The following is a 22,326-nucleotide window of genomic DNA, read 5'->3' on the forward strand; positions in this document are numbered from 1 at the left end:
TAGGTAGTATTATTCTACACTTGATAAAACGGTGAGTAATTTTAAAGTGCTGCCATCTATATTCTCAGCAAAAATAATAAAATTATTTTTTTATATAAGAAAGTACAAATTTAGTGTAAAACCAAATTTTAAGGTACTATTTCTCTCCTAGAGCAACAATAGTTTTCTTGAGAAAGTATAGAAATGTTTGTCGATTTACTAATATTGCGGAAGTCTGAACCCGGGGGACAACCCCCGTGAGAGCGCCCCTGACATCCTGTGTTTTTAAATTATTTTCAACGGACAAGTTTTCTCATTTTCTCTGTTAGATTCATGGATCTTCCAAAAATAAAAAAGGAAAAGAGTTTCTGCAAATGTTTGTAAGGAGAAAAGATTCCAGTTAAATGTTGTGTCCAACTTACAGAAATAGTGTAAATTTAACATAAAATCGAGTAGGAATTGAGTTGTTCCAGACAGGTAAACCATCTTGCAGTTACATTCTATATGTCTTAAGAAAATATGCCGTTTTCACAAAAACCGAGGAAAAGATAACAGGTTTTACAATATTTTCAATATCGTTCATCAATATTTTCAAATAGTATCACACAAAAAAGGAAAAAAAAATAAATTGCTAGCAAATGGCGTACTAATGCGCTTTAGGTTATTCCAGCAAATGGAACAATTTCTCTGGGAAACACAAGGGCGTGGTTGTTTCGATAGCCTAACGTAACATCCTTGATGAAGTAATATACTTCTAGTAAGAAATGTTGACTCATTCATATCTCAGGGGATGTAGCTCAGATGGTAGAGCGCTCGCTTAGCATGCGAGAGGTACTGGGATCGATACCCAGTATCTCCATTTTTTCGTAGCACAAGTTACTTCTTCTGCAAGTAACTTTTTATTTTACTACTAGCTGAACCTGCGCTCTCTACACAACTGATCATTCACATATGAGCATGAATCTTTTTGTCATTCATCACAACATCTGTACATGTCCCTTTACAGACACAAGTGAAAGATGTCTTGATAAAAAAATCAGCAAGGGGTATCATAAAGGAGAGTTTTTTTTCGATCATTCTTTCAATATTTCGCACCGTTTGCAAGATTTGAGCCTACTTCAGGTTGAAGTTTGTAATACATATATAATCAATGTTTTCTTTCTTCTTGCATGCAATATGTAATAAGCAAATATGTTACACGCACACAATTAATTATATCAGTGATATATGGTGTTCATTGAGCAAAATACTCCAAACAATGAAGATTCATCTTAGACTTGAGAAAGGGTTATCCTTCGCTTTTCAGTATCATTTGACCATAAAACAAACGCCGGGGAGATATATTAACCCCGTATAGAAATATGTGGTGTTGGAATGTATACCTCGTAGGATATGATGCTTTTTTTAAAATTTCAACACTTTTAGCGCATCCCTAAAAAATGTAATAAAAAGTTAACGATCATTTTTCTAAACATTCAATTAGAACTGAACAATCTACACAAAATTTGCAATCGACCAGTGAAAACGGCATCTTTCTAGAGCCTGTAGTTTCCGAGATCTCATTGTCGAAAGAATTGTCCATAAACATATAAACGTCCACAAATATATCAAGTTTTTTTAAACCACAAATATACATATAAAAGTAGCATTTTAATATATAGATACTTTCTCACACTCTACGCATTTGTTACGTGATATGGGACTTAAATTTTAACACGTGATAGAAACCATATGCTCCTTTTAGTGGGGATCGAACTCTAATAGTACAGTTGTTATCATATCTGCTTCACACGCGGAAGGTCCAAAGTTCGATTCCTAATTAGTAGACCAATATTTGCTGGCCTGACGTAGTCGAACAGTCTGGAGAGTTAGGCTATTGCATGTGAAGTAAAACCCACTTGGGTTCGAGTCCCTGTACAGAGTATGGATATGGACTATTAACTATTTTTGAAGTTTCCGCGCTTGTGCCTCTGAACTAATTAACCAAGTAGAAAGAGAACAAGAAGACTCTACAGATAAATATCCCACATTAAGCAATTAAAAACAAACGAAGATGACAATATAGTAGAGCGCTCGCTTAGCCTGCGAGACGTGCCCATCATCTTCACATTTTCGTGTCATTAGTTAGTTTGTTCGTGTTCAACTTTTGTTTCAAAGAAAGTTAGTTTCTTAATCTCTACAACTTTGTTATGCGAGACGATATTTAAATTGAACTGTGAGATGGAAACTACATGACACGCCTCCCGCAAGTTGAACTTTAAATTACATTCATAGAAAGCAAACAAAGTTAAGTATCTGCCAAAGTTTACCAATAAAAATAAGTATTTTTTTTAAAAGAAAATTAAAGAAATATCCTGCGATTAAACAAAAGGGTAATTATTAATTTAAGTTTTTTTTTTTTTTTGCTTGTGTGGTTCGTTTCTTTAAGAAACCAATAGAAGAAACATAAATAAATATTTTATTTTTTTAAAAAAAAGCGAACACCAGTGTCATGTGTAAATAATTTCAATGGTTTCTATGACGTTATATTTTGTACATTAATGTAAAAACCGGAAGTGATAGTAGATTTCTACCACTTCCGGTTTTAGTAGAAAGATTAGACTGGAGATTTACTATATTCTTAGGATGTTTAATTGGGTCTAGGTCAAAACCCCCACAGCCAAAACCCCCACAGCCAAAACCCCCACACTCAAGAAATGTCAAAACGCCCACACGATCGGTCATAACTCCCACACAAATGGACAAATCCCCCAAACGTACGAACGGTCAAAACCCCCACAGCCAAAACCCCCACACTCAAAAAATGTCAAAACGCCCACACGATCGGTCATAACCCCCACACAAATGGACAAATCCCCCAAACGCACGAACGGTCAAAACCCCCACAACCAAAACCCCCGCACTCAAGAAATGTCAAAACGCCCACACGATCGGTCAAAACTCCCACACAAATGGACAAAACTCCCACACATAGCAACGGTCACAATCTCCACATAAATGGACAAAACCCCCACACAAATGGACAAAAACCCCACACAATCGGACAAATCCCCCACACTCTGAAAATATCGTGATTGCACGTCTTTGTTGCGGCTGTTTACGACGCCCACTTTAGTGTTTCTGTCATTACAAAACAGTGCAAGAAGAATAAATAGTTGCAACATCGGTTTAAGTGGAATAAAAAATGTTATTAAAAAGTACAAGGGCAAGACATACAACCAGGATCATTTCAGAGTGTGGGAGATTTGACCGATTGTGTGGGAGTTTTGTCCATTTGTGTGGGGGTTTTGTCCATTTATGTGGGGATTGTGACCGTTGCTATGTGTGGCTGTTTTGTCCATTTGTGTGGGAGTTATAACCGTTGGAGGTTATGACCGATTACCAGTGTGGGGGTTTTGGCTGTGGGGGTTATGACCGTTCGTGTATTTGGGAGATTTGTCCATTTGTGTGGGGGTCATGACCGATCGTGTGGGCGTTTTGACATTTCTTGAGTGTGGGGGTTATGACCGTTCGTGTGTTTGGGAGATTTGTCCATTTGTGTGGGGGTTATGACCGTTTGTGTGGGCGTTTTGACATTTCTTGAGTGTGGGTGTTTTGGCTGTGGGGGTTTTGACCGGTTCCCGTTTAATTGACTGTAAAAAAAAAAAAACACTTCTCGTTTTTCATTACAGTTTTTTCACCTATCTATATAGCATTCACCATAAAAACACGAAAGTGGATTACTTACTTCTGCCACTTCTCTCCTCTTCGTTAATTTCTGAAAAAGCGCATTTTCCTTCTGTCGTCTGCGACTGTTTGTTTATAATCGTAAAAACACGTGTTTATATTGAAAACATGTGGCTTATAGTACGTTTGAGTATATGGATTCTTGCATTATTGAATCTGAAAGTTGTAGTGGGTTTTTGTCATTTCTGGTTTTAGTAGAGAGTAAGTGTATGGCTATACGAGGATGCATTTCCAATGCGTTACCCCCCGGCAGCGAACGCAACCTAGATGGCTAATCGGCAATTTTACTTTCGCTAGAGTTATAATACTGCGAGGCAGTCAGGGTTTCCAAGTCTTTTGTCTATGTAACCCTATTGTGTTACGTTTTTTTTTTCTATGATTAGCTAAGTTTTCGAAATTTCCTTGTAATTTTGTGAATTTTCTTTTGTTATACACGCACATACTTTAAAACAACAGAGTTCCAATACTCTGCACAATGCAGCTTCCAAGCAGCTGTTTCTTGCTAAAAATCCCCTTGCTACGCAACACGTCTTTCCTTTTTTTCCCCTCTTCCTTTGGACAACTTTTACTGATTCCGAAATAGCAGACAGTCTATTGTTCTGAAATGCACCAAATACACTCGAACCTACGTATTCTGCGCGTTTTTATTGCTTTCGCATTTGCAGCGCATTGTGATTAGCCATTCACATTTAAAGAGATGGTCAGCGTATTTCAAGCGTACGCATAAGCCATAAAAACGCGTTGTGAACGTATCGAATAACCGTAGACTTTAAGGAAAGAGATGACATTTTTTTTTGAAACGCATAATAGGTTGCAGGAAACAACTTTTTGCTATCTATTATTGTTTTTGATTTATAGTAGCTAAAGTTAAAACCGGAAATGGTTGATTTCTGGTAGAAGGATCATCTCTATCAATGTGCTCGACTTCTAGCTTTAACCTACTACATCGTGGTCAAAATTGATGGTAGTCCATTGCATAGTTCTTAAGAGAATTTGTCTTTCGGACGGCCGGACAGGATAAATATATAAAGGAGTTTTGATAATCTATACTTCTTAAAAAAAAAAAAAAAAAAAAAAAAAGCAAGACTGGAAAATTCATGCAATATCACCACTCCCAAGAGATAGTTCACCCACAGACAGAGAGGATTCTGGAGTTGATAGATGTTTTTTTGTAAATCCATACCTGTTTCCCTTCTAACTATCTTTCTTTGTCATATGATTTTAGCGGTAATATTTTGCCCATAACGTTTCAAAAGAATTTATGCAAGAGAATTCCGTAGAAAAGTGTGAATATCTCTTGATTCATAAATCTTTCTTGTCCTACATTTCTCTGTCTCATATTCTCTCTTCCCGATTTTCTTTTCTTTTTTCTTTTTTTTAAAATTTCTTTCAGAAAATATTTGCTCCAATTTCGCCAGAAACTCCAATGGAACTATCTGCCGTGAAAAGAGACGAGATACCTACACGACATCCCAATGCGAATGCAAGTGCAGATTTCTGAGCGTATTAAAAAGGAATTGCAGTATTCCATTACTTTCGACCTCTGAACTGCGTGAACGGATGGAAAATTACAAATGCTAAAGATCCCACCATTCTAGGATTGTCCATTCGAAATCTTGCAAAGGAAGAATCTTCTACGGTGTAATCGGAGCAAGAAATAACTATACATGCAGTGTGTTGTCGGAATAATACAAATTACTCGACTTGAAAATGTAAATCTTAGAAAAAACAAGAATATCCAAGCTTTTTGTATTATGTTATATTATTTTGACCTGAATAATGTCAAACCATTAGTCATGCTAACAAAAAGAGACCCTCCATTGCAAATCGAGCACATGACTTCGTATGTATGATTATTCATCCTGCTTCTTAAGGTTTGATTTGATTTTGAGTTTAGCGTCCCGTTCAGCAGTGAGATGAGATGACGTGGATCTACAGTTTTAACGTGGAATCCGAGCTACCTGTGTTCCCGCCAGGAATCAAACTCGGGTCTCTTACGCCAAAGGCGCGTACGCTAGCGCTTAGCCAAGGAGAATCTCCATGCTTCTTAAGAGTTCTCTATTTTATTCTTTTCTGATTTATATTATATTATACTATCATATTATCATCATCCGAGCTTGGTACGCTGGATCAAACTTAGCATGGTTGTAGACCTTGAGTTGCTACATAATTCTATGGTTTATGGAAACAAGAAGTTTATGATTTATGGAACGTTGCATTTACAATAGCTCTCCATTGACTTCTATCCTTAAGAGTTTTCATCCCGGCGAAATTAAAATACCGCTAATTTTACAGTAATTATGTGATATCTTCAAATATATAACAGACAATTGAAATATGGAACAAGAGCGCCCTAGACAATATTATTTTGCGTGAGGTACCGTTATCACAAGTCACCTAGCGGCTTTCCGTTTTCAGCTGTTTAGAAACGCGAAATTAAATGCTGATTTTCAAAATGGCTCGAAATCGAAAGCAGATAAGTAAGTCGTGATAACGGTATCTCATGTAAAATTATATTGTCTAGGGCGCTCTTGTTCCACATTTCGAGTATCTTTTATCTATTTGAAGATATCACATAATTACTGTAAAATTAGCGGTATTTTAATTTCGACAGGATGAAGACTCTTAACCATTAAATCTATTCTACTTTGTATTCTTATTTCTACGAGATCCATCTTAATATTGTCTTCCCATCTCCGCCTAGGTCTTCCTAATGGTCGTTTTCCAAATGCATATCCAGTTAAAACTTCGAAAGTGTTTCTACTTTCTTTTATTCTGCCCACCTGAGCCTCTTAGACTTGATGACCCTTACAAATGTTTAGTAAACGGTGTAAATTACGCAGTTAATCATTATGAAGTATCTAACATTCTTCATTCCTGTCTTCTTGGATCCGAATATTCGTGTTAGGATTTTATTCACAAATACTTTCTATCTACGTTCTTCTCTCAAAGTAAGCTACCATGTTTCGCGACCTCACAAGACAATAGGGATAATTTTATTTTTATTTATTTTTTTAACAAGGAATCGATTCATATAGAGATATGAAAAAAAATATTATAGGAGATAGGAGCAGTGTGTGCAATTATAACAAAGTGGACAGGGACGCAGGAGTGTTAAAAAAAAAAAAAAAAGCAAGGAAAAGGAAAATCTTCGTGTTGAAAAGTTTCGACACAAAGGGAATTTATCCACAATTATTAACCTATACAAGATTAGGGATATCGCTCACCATTAGCTCGCCCATTAATTATTGTAATTAATTTTCAAACGTCTGACTTTATTCACCTCCTCAGTACGTTATTAAGTGGAAAGAAAATTCTTTTCCAAAAGTTTCAAGTGATGGAAATCTCCTCATACTTCCAGCATTTTGTACTCTGTACGCGAGGCTCAGCATGCTTTTTACGGGATTATTAGAATTTTTGTAGAGTGTGGAGCTCAAAGTGGAATTTTTGTCAGTTACCGAGTCAATAACTTCTCACCAATAATTTTCTTTCTTTTTTCATTTTCTTTTCTTTTCTTTCTTTCCATTTTTTTTTTTTTTTTTTTGATATGAATCTTATGTTTTATCTGCATGGATTACGGTATTGCATTCTCCGTAGAGTTGCCAGTGTTTTCGAAGAGAAAAACTAAAGAAACACATATATAGTTTCAGATAGTAAGGTACGATAATTTTAATTGGGAAAAACTGAGACAGTTTCATTACAAATAATTGTAAGACATAAAATAAAATAAAAAATAGTATATTACAATTTCTGGATTAAACTCACATTGTTTGGATTTACGTTAAACTGTGAATCCTAGTCTCACATAGCCTTGGTGCTAAAAGGGAGGCTAAGCTCTAATCTAACCAACTAAATATATTGTAGTACACTAATCTTTGTTGTCTTTTGAGTATATTTTAAGGTTGGTTTAAAGAGACAAGTTTTGCCGAGAGATGGCACTACTGTCTGCGTATCTCTCCCATTTTTTTTTATCGTTCACGAAAATTCACGATTTCTCTTACAAATTTGAACGTACAAACTTCAAATTTTTAGAAAAGGAACTTCATAATCTATCAAAGGCAATAATCCGTGCCGATTTTTTATTTAGAATTTCTTCATTGTTGAAATGGATATCCAAACCTTTAAAAATGGAATTGTTTCAACAATGAAGAAAATTCTAAATAAAAAAAATTGGCCCGGATTGTTCCCTTTAATAGGTTATGAAGTTCCTTCTCTAAAAATTTGAAGTCTCTAGGTTGACATTTGTAAGAGAAATTGTAAATTTTCGTGAAAGGTAAAAAATACATGGGAGGGATACGAAGACTGTAGTGACACCTATTGGCAAAAATTGTCCCTTTACACTAACCTTAATGAAGGCATTGCGTCTCTTAACAGTTTCATATCCTTTTATAAGTTCAAAAAATCCTTGCAGAATATACCGAAATTCAAAGTAAGTTGGAATTCTGCTTTTGTTACTTCACAGTAGCTTTTGTTTCCGGCCCTTTACATCTAAATTTTTGGTTGTTAATTGAACTAAACATTTCGTCTACCGTAGAGATCCTACTAATTTTACTATTAACAACAAGGATTTTCAATATTCAAGCTGGGAGCAGGTGGACAGATTTAAAAAAAAAAAAAAATGAGAATAAATAATCAAGACCTCAGTTTTAATAAAAATCACGATTCTTAACATGAAAAATATATTACAAACTAGTTGGAATCCTACGTATGTAAGTCAATGATATTGCCACATTTTCTAATACTGCATAAATTTGCGTCACAGATCAATCGAACCTAGGTCTCCTGTGCTAAAGACGCGCACGATAACACTATTTCTAGGAGGGAGCTGCGTGATAACTCTAATGTTAATGCAAGTTGTGTATTATCATAAATAATTTATTTACGTTTCATTTGAAATAATTACAAATACTTGTTAGGAATCATTCAAAAAGAAGAGGCACCGCTGCATGTGTCATTGTTTTCTTTCCCAGTGATAGTTTTGTCTGCCAAGAGTGTACAGGTTTACAAAGAAGTGTACTAATGGTTCACGTCTGATGAGCAATTAAAATAGAAAGAAAAGAAAACAAAACTATAGAATCCCTTTTTCTGTCTAGTACAATTACACTGGAAATGGCGATACTGTATGACTTGGTGAAGTTCGTTTTGGTTATCTTCTTCTATTCACATGCTCGTAAGGAAGCAACGATCATTTCACCCAAAATGCTCTCAATAATTGACCCTGGTCTACAATAAACGTAGAATTCTAACCAAGATGAGTCTGACCGGAACGAAGCACAGGCCTGTGTTAACCATATAGCTAGGTAGAAGGGGATATAACTGTTGTAATAACTATCCGTAACTCGTTTTAAATTTTAAATTATGGAATGTGACTGGCGCATGCTGTTGAATAATTAAGTTCACTTCCCAATAAATGTGCCGTATTGAACTAATGTTTAATGAAGGAAGCATTAAAGGAATTGGGGATTTCAAGATTAGAGGGTAGGTCATTAACAAGATCAGGTATGCAAATGATACAAATGATACATAGCTAAACCGAAGGAGGACTACAGGTGATGATTGATAAAATAGTTGACACTGGGAAACTATATGGAATGGAATCAACATTGAAATATCGAAAGTCATGATACAGTAATATCCCGTGCAAACGCGCACTTAGCGGGTCAGAGTAGAACAAAAAGAGCTTGAAGAGTCGATAATTTCGAGTATCTGGATGAATCACTTTGACGAGAGACACTTACTGAACCAAAGTGATCAGGTCAAGAATTGCCATAGTCAAAGAAACATCCAACAAGAAAAGATTATTCTGAACTAGCTGGCTCAGTATTGGACTAATGAAGAAATTGGTCAAGTGCTATATGTGGAGCATTGGACTGTATGGTTCAGTAACTTGGAGACAACGCAAGTTACAGAAGATATATTTAGAGAGCTTCGAAATGTGGTGTTGGAGGAAGATCGAGAAGATAAAATGGACAGAGAGATTAACAAACGAAGATTTCAAAACGGATAGGAAAGAAGAGGACCCTTCTAGCCAGGATCCTTCGTAGGAAGGCCAATTGGATTGGACACATCTCGCGAAGAAATTGTCTTGTTCATACCTCCATAGAAGGAAAGATGGAAGGAAAGCGAGGAATAGGACTGATAGATGATGTGAAAAATAGAAAAAAATATTGGGAGTTAAAAGAGGAAGCTGAAAATTGAAAAACGTGGAAGAAATATTTCCAGGTCCAAATATAAAATTAAAAAAATAAATAAATAAATAAAACGGTCTCAGGACCTGGCGAGAGGCAGAATACTTAATAAGAAAAGTAACTGAACTAAGTTCCAAATGGTTTCAACGCTTTTTTCTTCAAGGATTAAGAACTTCTTGATCTGCAATTGTTATGATGTTAATGCAAAACAGTGTAATGTGAGAATAATTTAGCAAGTAGGTTTTACTCACTGAAAAAGACGAAGTTACCGTTGAAACCATTGGGAACTTACTTCAGTATGATGAATTTTTGGATGAATCGGTTTAATTATTATTAAACAATGTTCAATATACCTTAGCTAAAACGTCTAATACAATTGCTCTGCAACATTCATGAAAACAATCTGAACTCGTGAGACGCGAATAATAGAACCATATAATAATGATTCTGATCACAAGTTTTAGTAATTATGATGTATAAAAACAACTCCTCCGGGCCGGATTTGAACCAGCGACCTATGGATAACTATTTCTTTTACCAGCGTTACTACAGTCCACCGCTCTACCAACTGAGCTACCAGAGGAACTTGTCGCTGTATGCTTGTACGACTAAGGCCACTGGAAGGTACGAGAAAGTACACTTGCGTTCAGTTCCGTTCTATGTGCATCGGGTTTCAATTTCCGAAGAGAGCTTCCATTTTTTTATATTAATTGGTACTGAAAAGCTGGAGTTCAATCATATTTCGCTAGTCAAATGAATGATCTATTTTCTCGAACGTTCTTTCCCATTAATTTTTTTCTTCTTTTTAAACAACAGAATGCGTTTTATTTATTTGTTTATTTATAGAGGATACTAGAGATAAAAATACCCAATTGATTCATTCATTCCATTCATTGATTCCCAGTTTGTAGTACTTTCAAGAAAAAAAAATACATTGTATTTTTTATTTACGAAACGGCTTTCTACACTTTCATTAAATACTAACATTACCTATACTTTAGCTAATTGACTTATTGCAAGAGAAACTGTATCGTAGTTTATATAAGGAATCTGTTCCTAAAAGTTAAAGCATCGTTTCCTGAAGTAAAATATAATTCATTAATTCGCACTTTTGTATAATCTCAATGTGTTGTTTTCAGTGTCATTTCCAGGCATACTTTCGGGGAATCTTCCCTTCTCCGACGTAGACCAGCTCCCCTTTCCCCCCAAACTACGAAAATCCGCGACTACATATCACTCTTGTACAGATTAGGAAAAGTGTACAGTACTTTGCAAGCATTTATAGTGTAGTGAAGGGATGGGATAATGTGGCTACCAAAATCAACTGATTTACTCCGGTGCCTAGATTCCAGCTTCAGGGTAGGGAGCTACAGTGTATTTATCGTCAGAGCTCTGAGTTACAGACGTCTCCTTTAAGCAGCAGATCCATTGTCATATAGTTTTAATGCTGGGAAAGAAGGTGACACTACAATGTCATATTTAAAAAAAAAAAGTAACAAAAGAATTACATATGCAGCTTATAATATTAAATATTGTAATAATAATAATAATAATAATAATAATAATAATAATAATAATAATAATAATAATAATAATAATAATAATAATAATAATAATAATATGTCCCACGGTCATGCACCTATGCTACGAGAGACGATAATGATGTAATGAATGATAACCGTGAAATAATGAAAGTAGGGTGAAAACAGCAGAACCCCGAGTACACCCACGCACACCATATTTGTCCACCACAAAGTCCACTTGGTGGGAACTGGGATCGAACCAGGCTTCCCACACGCCAAAGTTAAGCACTCTACCAAATTTCTATATTTTTTTTAAAAAAAAGAAACAAATGTTACATTTTTGAAAACTGTTCACGACCACCGAACAGGACAGAGTTACAAATATACAAAGATCAAGGGTAGTTAAAATTCGAGACGTTCTCCCCCTGAGAATTGAACCCGGGACAACGTGCATCAAAGGCACACGCGCTACCTACATTTTAAAAAGAAAATATGTTCTTTATTGTCAATCAAATATGAGTTAAAACACAAGATAGTACAAGATATTAGACGAGAAGAGGGTGGAGAATAAAATTCAATAAATGGCTTTGCACATAATAAGCAAAGCAAGGATTACTATTGCTTGCTTAAAGAAAGGTGCAAAATACGATAATATAAACGTTTAACATAAAAATCACTGCTATCTTTGACATTTTTCTCAAGTATTAACCCTAGGAATCCCAAATAACCTTAGGTTACAGATCATTCCAAAGCGGGGTCTCCTCGAACCCACTCAGTAATTCTTGTTATTTAATTAAAGGTAAAGGAGTTATTTTCAATTTTGTTAGCTCATAAGCGTCCACATAATCTCTCAGACATAAAACACATAAGACTTATTATGTTTTCGCTACAGGAAGCTACAGTATTCTTTGTTGATGAGCTGAGAAGAAAATGTAGAACAAAAATTTTAGGAATGATAAAACAAAATGGATCCAAAGATTGCGATCGCGGTCAATAATTACTTTTTGGATCAGGGACCACAAAAGTTTTGAACGGCTTCTAAATCGAGTTTCTGTATTTTCTACCATATAAATGCATCATACTGAGTTTGGGTTTAGTTATACTATATGTAGCTCTCTAGATATTGGACCTAGAAGAAAATTTTTGATTGAAATATATTGGACCTTTTGATGCATTTGTCGATCACGGGTCGCAAAATTTTTGAACGGCCCCTAAATTGAAGTTTCGTATTTTCAACGGAATAAAAACATTATACTGAGTTGAGTGATAGTTTGGGTTTGGCTACACCAGTGGCGTATTTAGGCAGGGGGGCTTCCGAGCTTAACCCCCCAAAATCTTACTTACTATAGTAAAGTATATGAAATATCTTGCAGAATTTTCACATTTTCAGGCAAAGCCCCCACCGAAAGTTAGCAAAGCCCCTCCGAAGCAAAATCGTAAATACACCACTGGGCTACACACTATGTATAGTTCTCCAGATATAAGGCCTCGGTACATCAACTATTTATTGATTTTAGAAAGGCGTACGACTCGGTTAGGAGAGAAACATTATACAACGTTCTTACAGAACTTGGAATACCTAGAAAGCTAATTAGATTAACTAAGATATGTTTAAATGAATCCCAAAGTAAAGTCCGGGTAGGAAATTTTTTGTCCACGAGCTTTCACTTTGAAAATGGCCTGAAACAAGGAGATGCGTTGTCTCCATTATTATTTAATTTTGTTCTGGAATACACTATAAGGAAAATCAAAGATGATAACCAGGGCCTAGAGTTGAACTGTATTCACCAGGTTATGACATATGCTGATGATGTAAATTTAATAGGAGATGATAGGAGAACAATAGAAAGAAATGCAGAGATCTTATTAAACGCTTACAGGGACATGGGTTTAGAAGTAAATGCAGAGAAAACTAAATACATGGAAGTGCGTTGGGACCTTAATACAGCAAATTATAGATGCGTTAAAATATTAAATAATACTTTTGATAAAGTGGATAGTTTCAAATATCTAGGATCAATATTAAGAGAGGAAAATCATATTCACGAAGAAATTAAATGTCGACTAAAAGCAGGGAATTTGTGTTACTATTCGGTTCAAAATCTCTTGTCGTCGCGAATCCTGTCGAGGAATTTGAAGCTTAAAATATATAAAACGATAATCATGCCTGTTGTTCTGTATGGTTGCGAAACATAGTCGCTTACTCTGATGGAAGAATATAGACTGAAAGTATTTGAGAACAAGATCCTGACACGAATATTCGGACCCAAGAGGAAAAGGAATGGGGAATGGCTGAAACTTCATAACGAGGGACTACATAATTTATATGGTTTACCCAACATTGTTAGGGTCGTCAAGTCTAGGAGGCTTAGGTGGACGGGTCATGTAGCTAGGGTGGAAGAAAGTAGAAACGCTTTCAAAGTCTTGACTGGAAGACCAATCCGAAAACGACCATTAGGAAGACCTAGGCGCAGATTGGAGGACAATATTAAGATGGATCTCGCAGAGATAGGAATACAAAGTAGAAACTGGATCCGATTGGCTAAGGATAGAAGTCAGTGGGGAGCTTTTGTTATCGCGGCATTGAACCTCCGGGTTCCATTGGCCATATAGTTAGTTAGTTAGTTAGATAGATATAAGGCCTACGAGAAAGTTTTTTATTTAAATATATTGTATCTTTTAATCCAAAAAGAGACACATCTGCCGTCAATAGTACAAAAGTTTTGTCACGTTGGGCAATGAGCTTAAAACTTCCTTTAATATAACTATAGTGCGTCCAGTAAGAGAACGTCTCTGACAGCTCGCAGTGACACTGCTACTACTCGCGTGTCAAGGATTTTTTCCGTGCAACTGTAGTGGCAATTTAATTAATGGTACAAGACAGAGGATCGTGGTTGGTAACACTGGTGTCAAAGTAGGGGCTGCAATGTCCCACCGCATATGGTAAGAAATGTCAGAGACCATCTCTTGTTGGCCGTGCTATAAATTCATCTTATCACATAACTTCTGTCATAGGTATTGGACACTCAACAAACGAGGAAAAATTTAATAAGAAAATGAAACATTTTGTGTCATTCGAGAAAAACCTATGAACACTGCTTGTAGTTCAGTCCTTTGTTTCCATCACATGTTTGAAGCCTTCTCGTTCAGGAGAAAACTTTCGCATTTCAGCAGGAAATTTCGAAACAAATGACGATCGATTGTAAAGAGTTCACTCTATTTGTTAATGGATTTTGATAGCAACCAATCGGAAGGAGATGTGTCTTTGTTTTCCTAGTTTCTGTTCTGCTGTTTCGTTACTTACAAGAGAGGTACGGCAGCAAGGATGTTTCAATATTTTCTGAAGAAGATGGCAATCTTATCTGCATCCATTTATTAGGTTGAAGAAGGAAAGAACAAAGGACGTGCTTGACGTTTTGAAGATAATTGATATTTCAACATTTAAATCATAACGTGCACATGCCAATAGCACGTTGAGCCATATATATAACTCAACTCTTCCTTTTCAGTATCAGACAGTACTCTAGTAGGGGCCTTATTATAGTTGTATAAAGTACGAGTTACATAGATTACAGCGCATGAGTTCCTCTGGTAGCTCAGTTGGTAGAGCGGTGGACTGTAGTTGGTTGTACTTGCGAGCAGTAATCCATAGGTCGCTGGTTCAAATCCGGCCCGGAGGAGACTTTTTTTTTTTTTTTGTAATTTCACAACTAACAGTTCCTGTTTACAACTTTTGAAATGAGTTTAGATTTAGCGTCCTTCAGCAATGAGATTATATGGGACGTGGGATTCGAAATCTCATACAGGGTCTTCCAAAAGTCCTGCAAAAAAAAAAAAAGTAAGGAGCTGTAATTTTGTAAACATCTATTGTATTTGTACAAAACTTTTAGTGGCTTGTAAGAAAGTCTGAAATTTTGTTTCCAAGCATTTTTTCAACGCCAAACCTCCAGCTGAGCACCATTTACGTCCAAACATTGCTGAAGTCTTTTCGGGAATTCAAGAATGGCATTTCACAAAACTCACTTATGTCACATATTTCTTCCGTCATTTCCTGTACAAGTTTCAACTAGTAAGGCTTTGCCCTTACGAACGACACTGTGTAGCGTTGTCATTGGCACTCGCAGCTCCAAGGAACTGCGTTTCAACGATTTCTTTGGACTTCGCAACACGCTTTCCTGCACGGACTGAATCACATCAACACTGGTTGTTGGCCTTCCGCTACGAGGTAACTCCAAGACACTTCCGGTAGCTAGAAACTTATCGTACCATCTCTTGATACTTGAACATGCAGGTGGTTGTTTCTGATATTTTTGTCGGAATTTTCTTCTTATCAAAACACTAGATTTTAACTCACAAAACCACGCCACACACTGCGCTTTCTCTTGAGTAGACGCCATCATTGTCACGTGATTTGCGGTTATGACGTCAACGTTTACATCCGCTCATTGTTGCCAACAAAATTTTAACATTTCCACTAAACATTACAAACAAAATACAAAATTGTAAGTAGTACTTTCAAAGTTACAGCTTTTTACTTTTTTGCAGGACTTTTGGAAGATTCTGTATTGTGTATACCTTGTTCCATAAAGGTTGAGCGCATTGATTATTAGCTGTCAAGATGAAAATATTATGTACAGTACATACGGTGTTTCTATATTGCAAAACTATTTTGGTAATGATACAATTTTACACTGTCTATCCTGGGCTAATCTGACCTTGTTTATTCCGGTATCCTGGGGGTTTTTAAGCTTTTTTTTTAATATATGGTATATTGCTAAATAATGATAGACGAACTAAAAACATTGCAAAGAAACTTTTGGATTTTAGATTTTATTACAAATATATCATTTGGTGATGTAAGAAGAGGTAGTTTGCTATACTGCTGTTTGAAATATGTGCACAATCGAAAAAAATTACAATAAAAAAATAATACATATACTGCTAATGTTTGCAGGGCCATGCCGTGAAAAATCAGCGCCCGGGGCGAGAGTATACGACGGCGCCCCCATACATATATTCCAAGCAATTTTTTCTACCGAATTTTCGCCCCCTTACTTCGGCGTCTGGGGCCGTCGCCCCGCTCGCCCCCCCCCCACGGCACGGCCCTGAATGTTTGTATTTTTGTATTCTATTAACAATATATTTTCAAATACATGCATTTTATGATTCATAAGGGACTTACACGGCAATAGCGTGTAAGATTGATACACTTTTTTTTTTTTTTTTGCAAAACATTTTTTCAGCAGAAGTAAAAATGTTTATAATGTTGTTTACTTTTTTTATATAGTATGGTAGAATTTGAAACACTGATACATAAATAGCAACTCTACAGTCCTTGCACCATCAAGAGATAGGTTTCTTTTCTTCCCAGTTTACCGGTATCTTTCTTGACCTTCTCCTACACACCTTTCAAATCTGAATCATCAATTTCATCTTCCGAGCCGGAATCTAAAATGTACTCTTCTAGAATCTTTGATATTTCTTCTACATTCATTTTATTTGCTTCAAACAATACAATTACTAGCGTGCGCAGGACATTGGGAATGTGGGTGCCAGATCTAAAGTATCACCTGTCGTCCTCTCCCCCCCCCATTTCCCCTAAGAAAAGATAGCGTCATTGCACCCGACGCTGCGTCGGCGACGCACGGCACACATGCAGACGGGAAATAATTTACACGTAATCTCTTCTCAGTTTGTAATCATTCTACATAAAAAAAAGTTTGTCTAATGGGGGTGCCAAGGCACCCATGTTGAGCACGCACGCCTATGAATACAACTTCTGTAAAATGAAACAGTTTACTATTTTATCAAACGTGCTGTAGGCAAATGCAGAAAGTTGATCACTATTAACAACAATGAATCTGCAGAATATTCGTTTACTCTTCGCTAGATGTCAGGTGAATAGTATTTCTTCGAGAACTGTCTCAGTAAGTATTGCATTGCAACTATTTTGTAGACTTTTGACAGTAATGCCACATTATTTAGCCGCGTAGTTAGGTTATTATTGGGGAGGAATTTTCTTCAAAAAATATTAAATGAGGGAAATTCCATCTCAATCTCCAGTATTTCGCACTCTGATTACTTCTTTAATGAGAGATATGTTACAATCTGCATTTTTTTTTTTTAAAAAAAAAGCCGACGTAATTTATCTTCTGTAAGTTTCCCACTTTCCAAATAAGTTAAATATTAAAATTTTCACAAAAACAAATTTAATTTTAAAACAGTATCTAAAGTATACCCTCGTTAGATAATTCAAAATAAAAAGACAACATATAAGTTAAAACTCAAGTTCGAGCCCAACTCCTATACGTATATGAAAGTTATTTGATGTCATTGATATAAATTCATGCGGAGTGTATTCGAGATGAAAATGGGACGGGAAGCACATTTTCAAATTCGAGACGAGACCAGGAATGCCACACAAGTCATAGATCTCAAACACATTTCTAGTATTAGATGATTCATAGTAAAGAAAACTATAACTTGACAGTACGAACACTGTAAAAAAAATAAAAATAAAAATTGAGAACCACAGGGGTAAAGTGGGGGTAAATCAAGAAATGGTCGAAAATGTGTTAACAGCAGAATTATGTAGCCCGAAAGGTGTGGTTTGCATGGACTAAATTCCACAGTAAGAAGAAGGTTACTAACTGAAAAACTTAATGCTAAAGATTTCGCCTACAAGGGAAGAAGCAGGTAAGTTAGTGGAAGACAGGGGGCAAATGCGTAAAGTTTTATATATATATAGGCCTATATATGGGGTAAAAGTGATGGGGACGCGGGGGAACGTCGTCCCCCCACTTCAAGAAAATATCTGTGGCGTTCCGCGCTTTCTAAAAAAATTACAATGGGCAAAGATAGGCACGGGGGACAGTTTGATGTCATACGTCCCCCTACCTTTTCAGATCCACTTTTATCCCTGTATATATACATTGTTAAAAATTGACAATTAACATTGATTTCATGTCTATTTGCCACTCATTACTCGTATGTCTATTTTTCGCCCCTAGGGATGCTTATTGGCGTGGATTTTATATTTGTGAAAAGTTCCATACATGTTGGCAATTTAGACAAAAGTTTCCTTTAGAATTCCTTCATGGCTAAGTGGTTAGCGTACGCGCGTTTGGCGTGGAGGACGCTGGATAGATTCCCCGGCGGGAGCTCATATCGTTCGGATTTCAAATTAATCAGTAGGTCCACTGTCGTATAGCCCCGCTGGTGAACGGGACGTTAAAACTAACAAAAAATCATTATTTCTTTCGGAAAAATTGTCAAACAATCAAAGAAATAGGATTTTTTTTTGCCACGGGTTGGTATCACTGTTCTGCCGGACCGAGTGATTGAAGATGGCAGCACCATAGTCCATTTTCTCCTTTTCTATGTAAAATATGAAGAAATTCAGAAACAGGTATTTAATTAATATAAATGAAAAGCCTAAATAGTAATTAACTTTGATTTCTTAAAACTTAAGGAATTTCCAGATATGGGCATCTTAGTGGATCTCACTCCTACTCTTTTTTCTTCTCTTGTAGATCGAATATTAAAAACAGAAAGAAAAACACCGAAAGACTTGTTAAATTACTGTAAATGAAAAGTTCAAATACCGTATTTCATGTCTCTAAACTAAAGGGATTCCGAGATATTATCATCTTATTATAATAATAGTAACCTCCCCCATGCTGAAAATCTAAACATTCTTATTTAGTACCACACGTCACAAATCTTATGCCCTTCTTGCTTAAGCTTAATTCATAATGATTTTTTGTTAGTTTTAACGCCCCGTTCACCAGCGGGGCTATACGAGACGTGGACCTACTGATTAATTTGAAATCCGAACCATATGAGCTCCCGCCGGGGAATCTATCCAGGGTCTCCCACGCCAAACGCGCGTACGCTAACCGCTTAGCCATGAAGGAATTCTAAAGGAAATTTTTGCTTAAGAGTCCCTGTCACTGCGAAATTAAAATACTGCTAATTTTACAGTAATTATGTGATATCTTCAAATAGATAAAAGATAATCGAAAAGTGGATCAAGACCTTCCTAGACGATGTTATTTTGCATGAGGTACCGTTATCACGAGTCACCTAGTAGCTTTCCGTTTGCAGTTATTTAGAAACGCGAAAATAAATGCCCATTTTCTAAATGGCTGGAAACCGAAAACAGATAAATGAGTCATGATAACGGCATCTCACGCAAAATAATATTGTCTAGGGAGGTCTTGTTCCACTTTTCGATTATCTTTTATCTATTTGAAGATATCACACAATTATTGTAAACTTAGCGGTATTTTAATTTCGCAGTGATGAGCCCTCTTAAGCACTTTGGCCTGGGAGTCAGTGGCGGATCGAGTCAGGGGCCGGGGAGCTTAGCCCACTAGCCCCCGAAGTTAAGAAAGCTACTAATTATATGTTTTTGAAAGTTTATAATGAACTCATGACATACCTATTATAGTCTGGGTTCTGGCTTGTCCCCTAGTTTTTACGTTCTAGGTCCGCCACTGCTGGGAGTTGATTAGTCACTCAGTCAGAACTTTTTAATGTAGAGAGATTATGTGGGTCTATGTTTCTTTTTGTTTTAAAACCCCTACAGTATTATCTGATTCCGTGATCCATAAATTCGTTTCGCGCGAGAGACCCAGGTTCGATTCTCGGTGGGAGCTCATGTGGCTCAGATCTTAGATTAAGTTGAAAGGTCCACGTTTCATATAGCTTCGCTGCTGAAAGGGACGCTAAACTAAAATTAAGCGATCAATCAATCAAATATCCATCACACAAGTGAAAAGTTCATTTGTACATAACGACCCCAATTTCATATTCTTAATATTATAAAGGAAAAATCGTGCGTCTTGGTGTTATTATTAAGAGAATTAAATATTTTATTTTAATAGGTAAAAAAGGAAGGTTGTGCTCACCAGGGCTCGAACCTGGGACCTTCCGCGTGTTAGGCGGATGTGATAACCACTACACCATGAGCACATGCTCCTAACCAGTACTACAACCATTTATAACATGAACACTAAATATGAAACGCGAAATAATTAGTTGTCAGAAAAGAGAAAGTAGTCTGTTGCCAGGTCGTTCTTCTTCTTCTTGTGTTAAAGGTAATAACAAGAGTTTTGTTTCACATTGTCAACCACTGTAGAATCTATAATTTCCGGTTGTAATACTGGGGTAAGATTAAAGATGTAACATGTTCTTTCTAAGGTAATTCCCTATTTAAAATGGATTTTTGCTATCTTTTAAATTTTGTTATCATATGGTGGAGCATAAGACACGCATGAGTTTGAATAATTAAGCCTATAACTTTTTTTTTTTTTTTGTATGGAAATGCATGTAATTATGTCTGTTCTAGAAATGAAGTATCTGAAACCATGAGGCATGTACTAGAGAGTATGGTGGTAGGATAAAGAGGGAGGGAGCGAAGGAAGCTACAATTGATGGATGATATTAAAATAGAAAAATCGTACGTGGAGACGAAGAGATTACCGGAAGATTGTGGAGCCCTAGAAGCTTCTCAGTAGTGGCAAGTGATCTGCCAATAATGGCAGAATGCCTATGATGATGATGATGATATGAAGTACATTCATGTCCAAAATTATTGTCGCATGTCTATAACTGCCATCTTGTAAGAATATAATTTGATAATGATTTTGCAAGTTACTTTTAATACTGATACTATGTGTATAATCGGGAAATGTATATTTGTGGTAAATTTCACAGGAAAAAAACTATAAATATGAAAATTATGTAATAAGTAAAACAAAATGTTGCTAAATGGACAAGAACATTTTATTTTCGTTTTATTGTTGTTATTTACTGGTCTTTTGATATGACATTTGCCACATACATACATGTCTCTGCCGATTATACACATACTAACATTATAAGAAATACCGGGCGAATTCGTTATCAAATTATATTCCTACAACAACATATTTATAGACATGGTACAATAATCTTGGACATGAGTGTACATAGTTGGGAAATGTAAAAACACTAGGCGTGAAAGACTATATTCTTCAAATGACCACCACTCGCAACTTTACAGACTTTTTTTTTTTTTTTTTTTTTTTTTTTTTTTTTTTTTTTTTTTTTTTTAGTACATTGTCCACAAATTTGCGGAGAATTCCTGGCTGTAACTCACGATTTTCGGTCCGATTTTTTTTTAACTTGCTCTATGTGGCTTGATAGATGGTGTATACACATTCTTTGAGATATCTCCAGAGCAGAAACACTGGGGCTCTTAGGATCTAAGGAACATGATGGTAAGTTAAAATCTGAGTGCCTCTAAACCACACTATCTCCAAAAGTTTGTAAGACTAGTGCCTTGATTTCACGTGCTATGCGATCAGTGGATTCATCTTGTTTGAACGTGCAGGATTATTCGCTACACCCGATCTTAAAAAATCCCTCATCATTGTGGGATACCGCTTCCTGATATTGTTACGGCGACACCTTCTTCTAAGAAATAATTACTGATGATCCATTCTGGGGTCACACCACACGCGTCGTACACTTTAATGGATGCAAATTACGCTGACAGATGGCCTTGGGGATTTTCCAGGCCCATATTATGTTTTGTTTGTTGACACTCCATTAAAGTGGAAGTGGGCATTGTCGTTCATTACCAGATTTTGAAAAAAGCCCTGTTCTTCCGTCGCCAACTCTTGGAAGCGAACTGCATACCTGAGACTGGCTTGTGTATCTCCGGAGCTCAATCTCTGTGCCAGTTGCACTTTGTACTGGAACATTTTCAACTCCGTCTTTAGAACTCTTTCCAGTGCCCCCCGTGCAGTCGTTCTTCCAGAAAAAGTGTTCCGGGGGGGGGGCACATGTAGTATTCCGGTGGGCACTGCTGGTACTATTTTATTTATTATTCTATTATTTTGGTCTCGTCCGAGGGGCACTCT

At 36.3% G+C, this 22,326-nt stretch overlaps 4 non-coding genes across 4 annotated transcripts; 2 read left to right on the forward strand and 2 right to left on the reverse strand.

Annotated features, from left to right (window-relative positions):
- The first annotated feature begins 765 nt into the window (after window positions 1-765).
- On the forward strand, window positions 766-838 carry TRNAA-AGC (transfer RNA alanine (anticodon AGC)). The gene has a single exon. It is a non-coding gene; the product is annotated as a tRNA-Ala (tRNA).
- Window positions 839-10,380: 9,542 nt separating this feature from the next.
- TRNAY-GUA (transfer RNA tyrosine (anticodon GUA)) lies at window positions 10,381-10,476 on the reverse strand. The gene is made up of 2 exons: window positions 10,440-10,476; window positions 10,381-10,416 (listed from the first exon to the last, which is right to left on the reverse strand). It is a non-coding gene; the product is annotated as a tRNA-Tyr (tRNA).
- A 4,525-nt stretch (window positions 10,477-15,001) lies between these two features.
- On the forward strand, window positions 15,002-15,096 carry TRNAY-GUA (transfer RNA tyrosine (anticodon GUA)). The gene is made up of 2 exons: window positions 15,002-15,038; window positions 15,061-15,096. It is a non-coding gene; the product is annotated as a tRNA-Tyr (tRNA).
- Window positions 15,097-20,319: 5,223 nt separating this feature from the next.
- TRNAV-AAC (transfer RNA valine (anticodon AAC)) lies at window positions 20,320-20,392 on the reverse strand. Its single transcript has one exon. It is a non-coding gene; the product is annotated as a tRNA-Val (tRNA).
- Between the last annotated feature and the right edge of the window lie 1,934 nt (window positions 20,393-22,326).

The sequence above is a fragment of the Thermobia domestica genome, chromosome 13, assembly GCF_964235325.1.
Source record: "Thermobia domestica chromosome 13, izTheDome1.hap1.1, whole genome shotgun sequence".
Lineage (NCBI taxonomy): Eukaryota > Metazoa > Arthropoda > Insecta > Zygentoma > Lepismatidae > Thermobia > Thermobia domestica.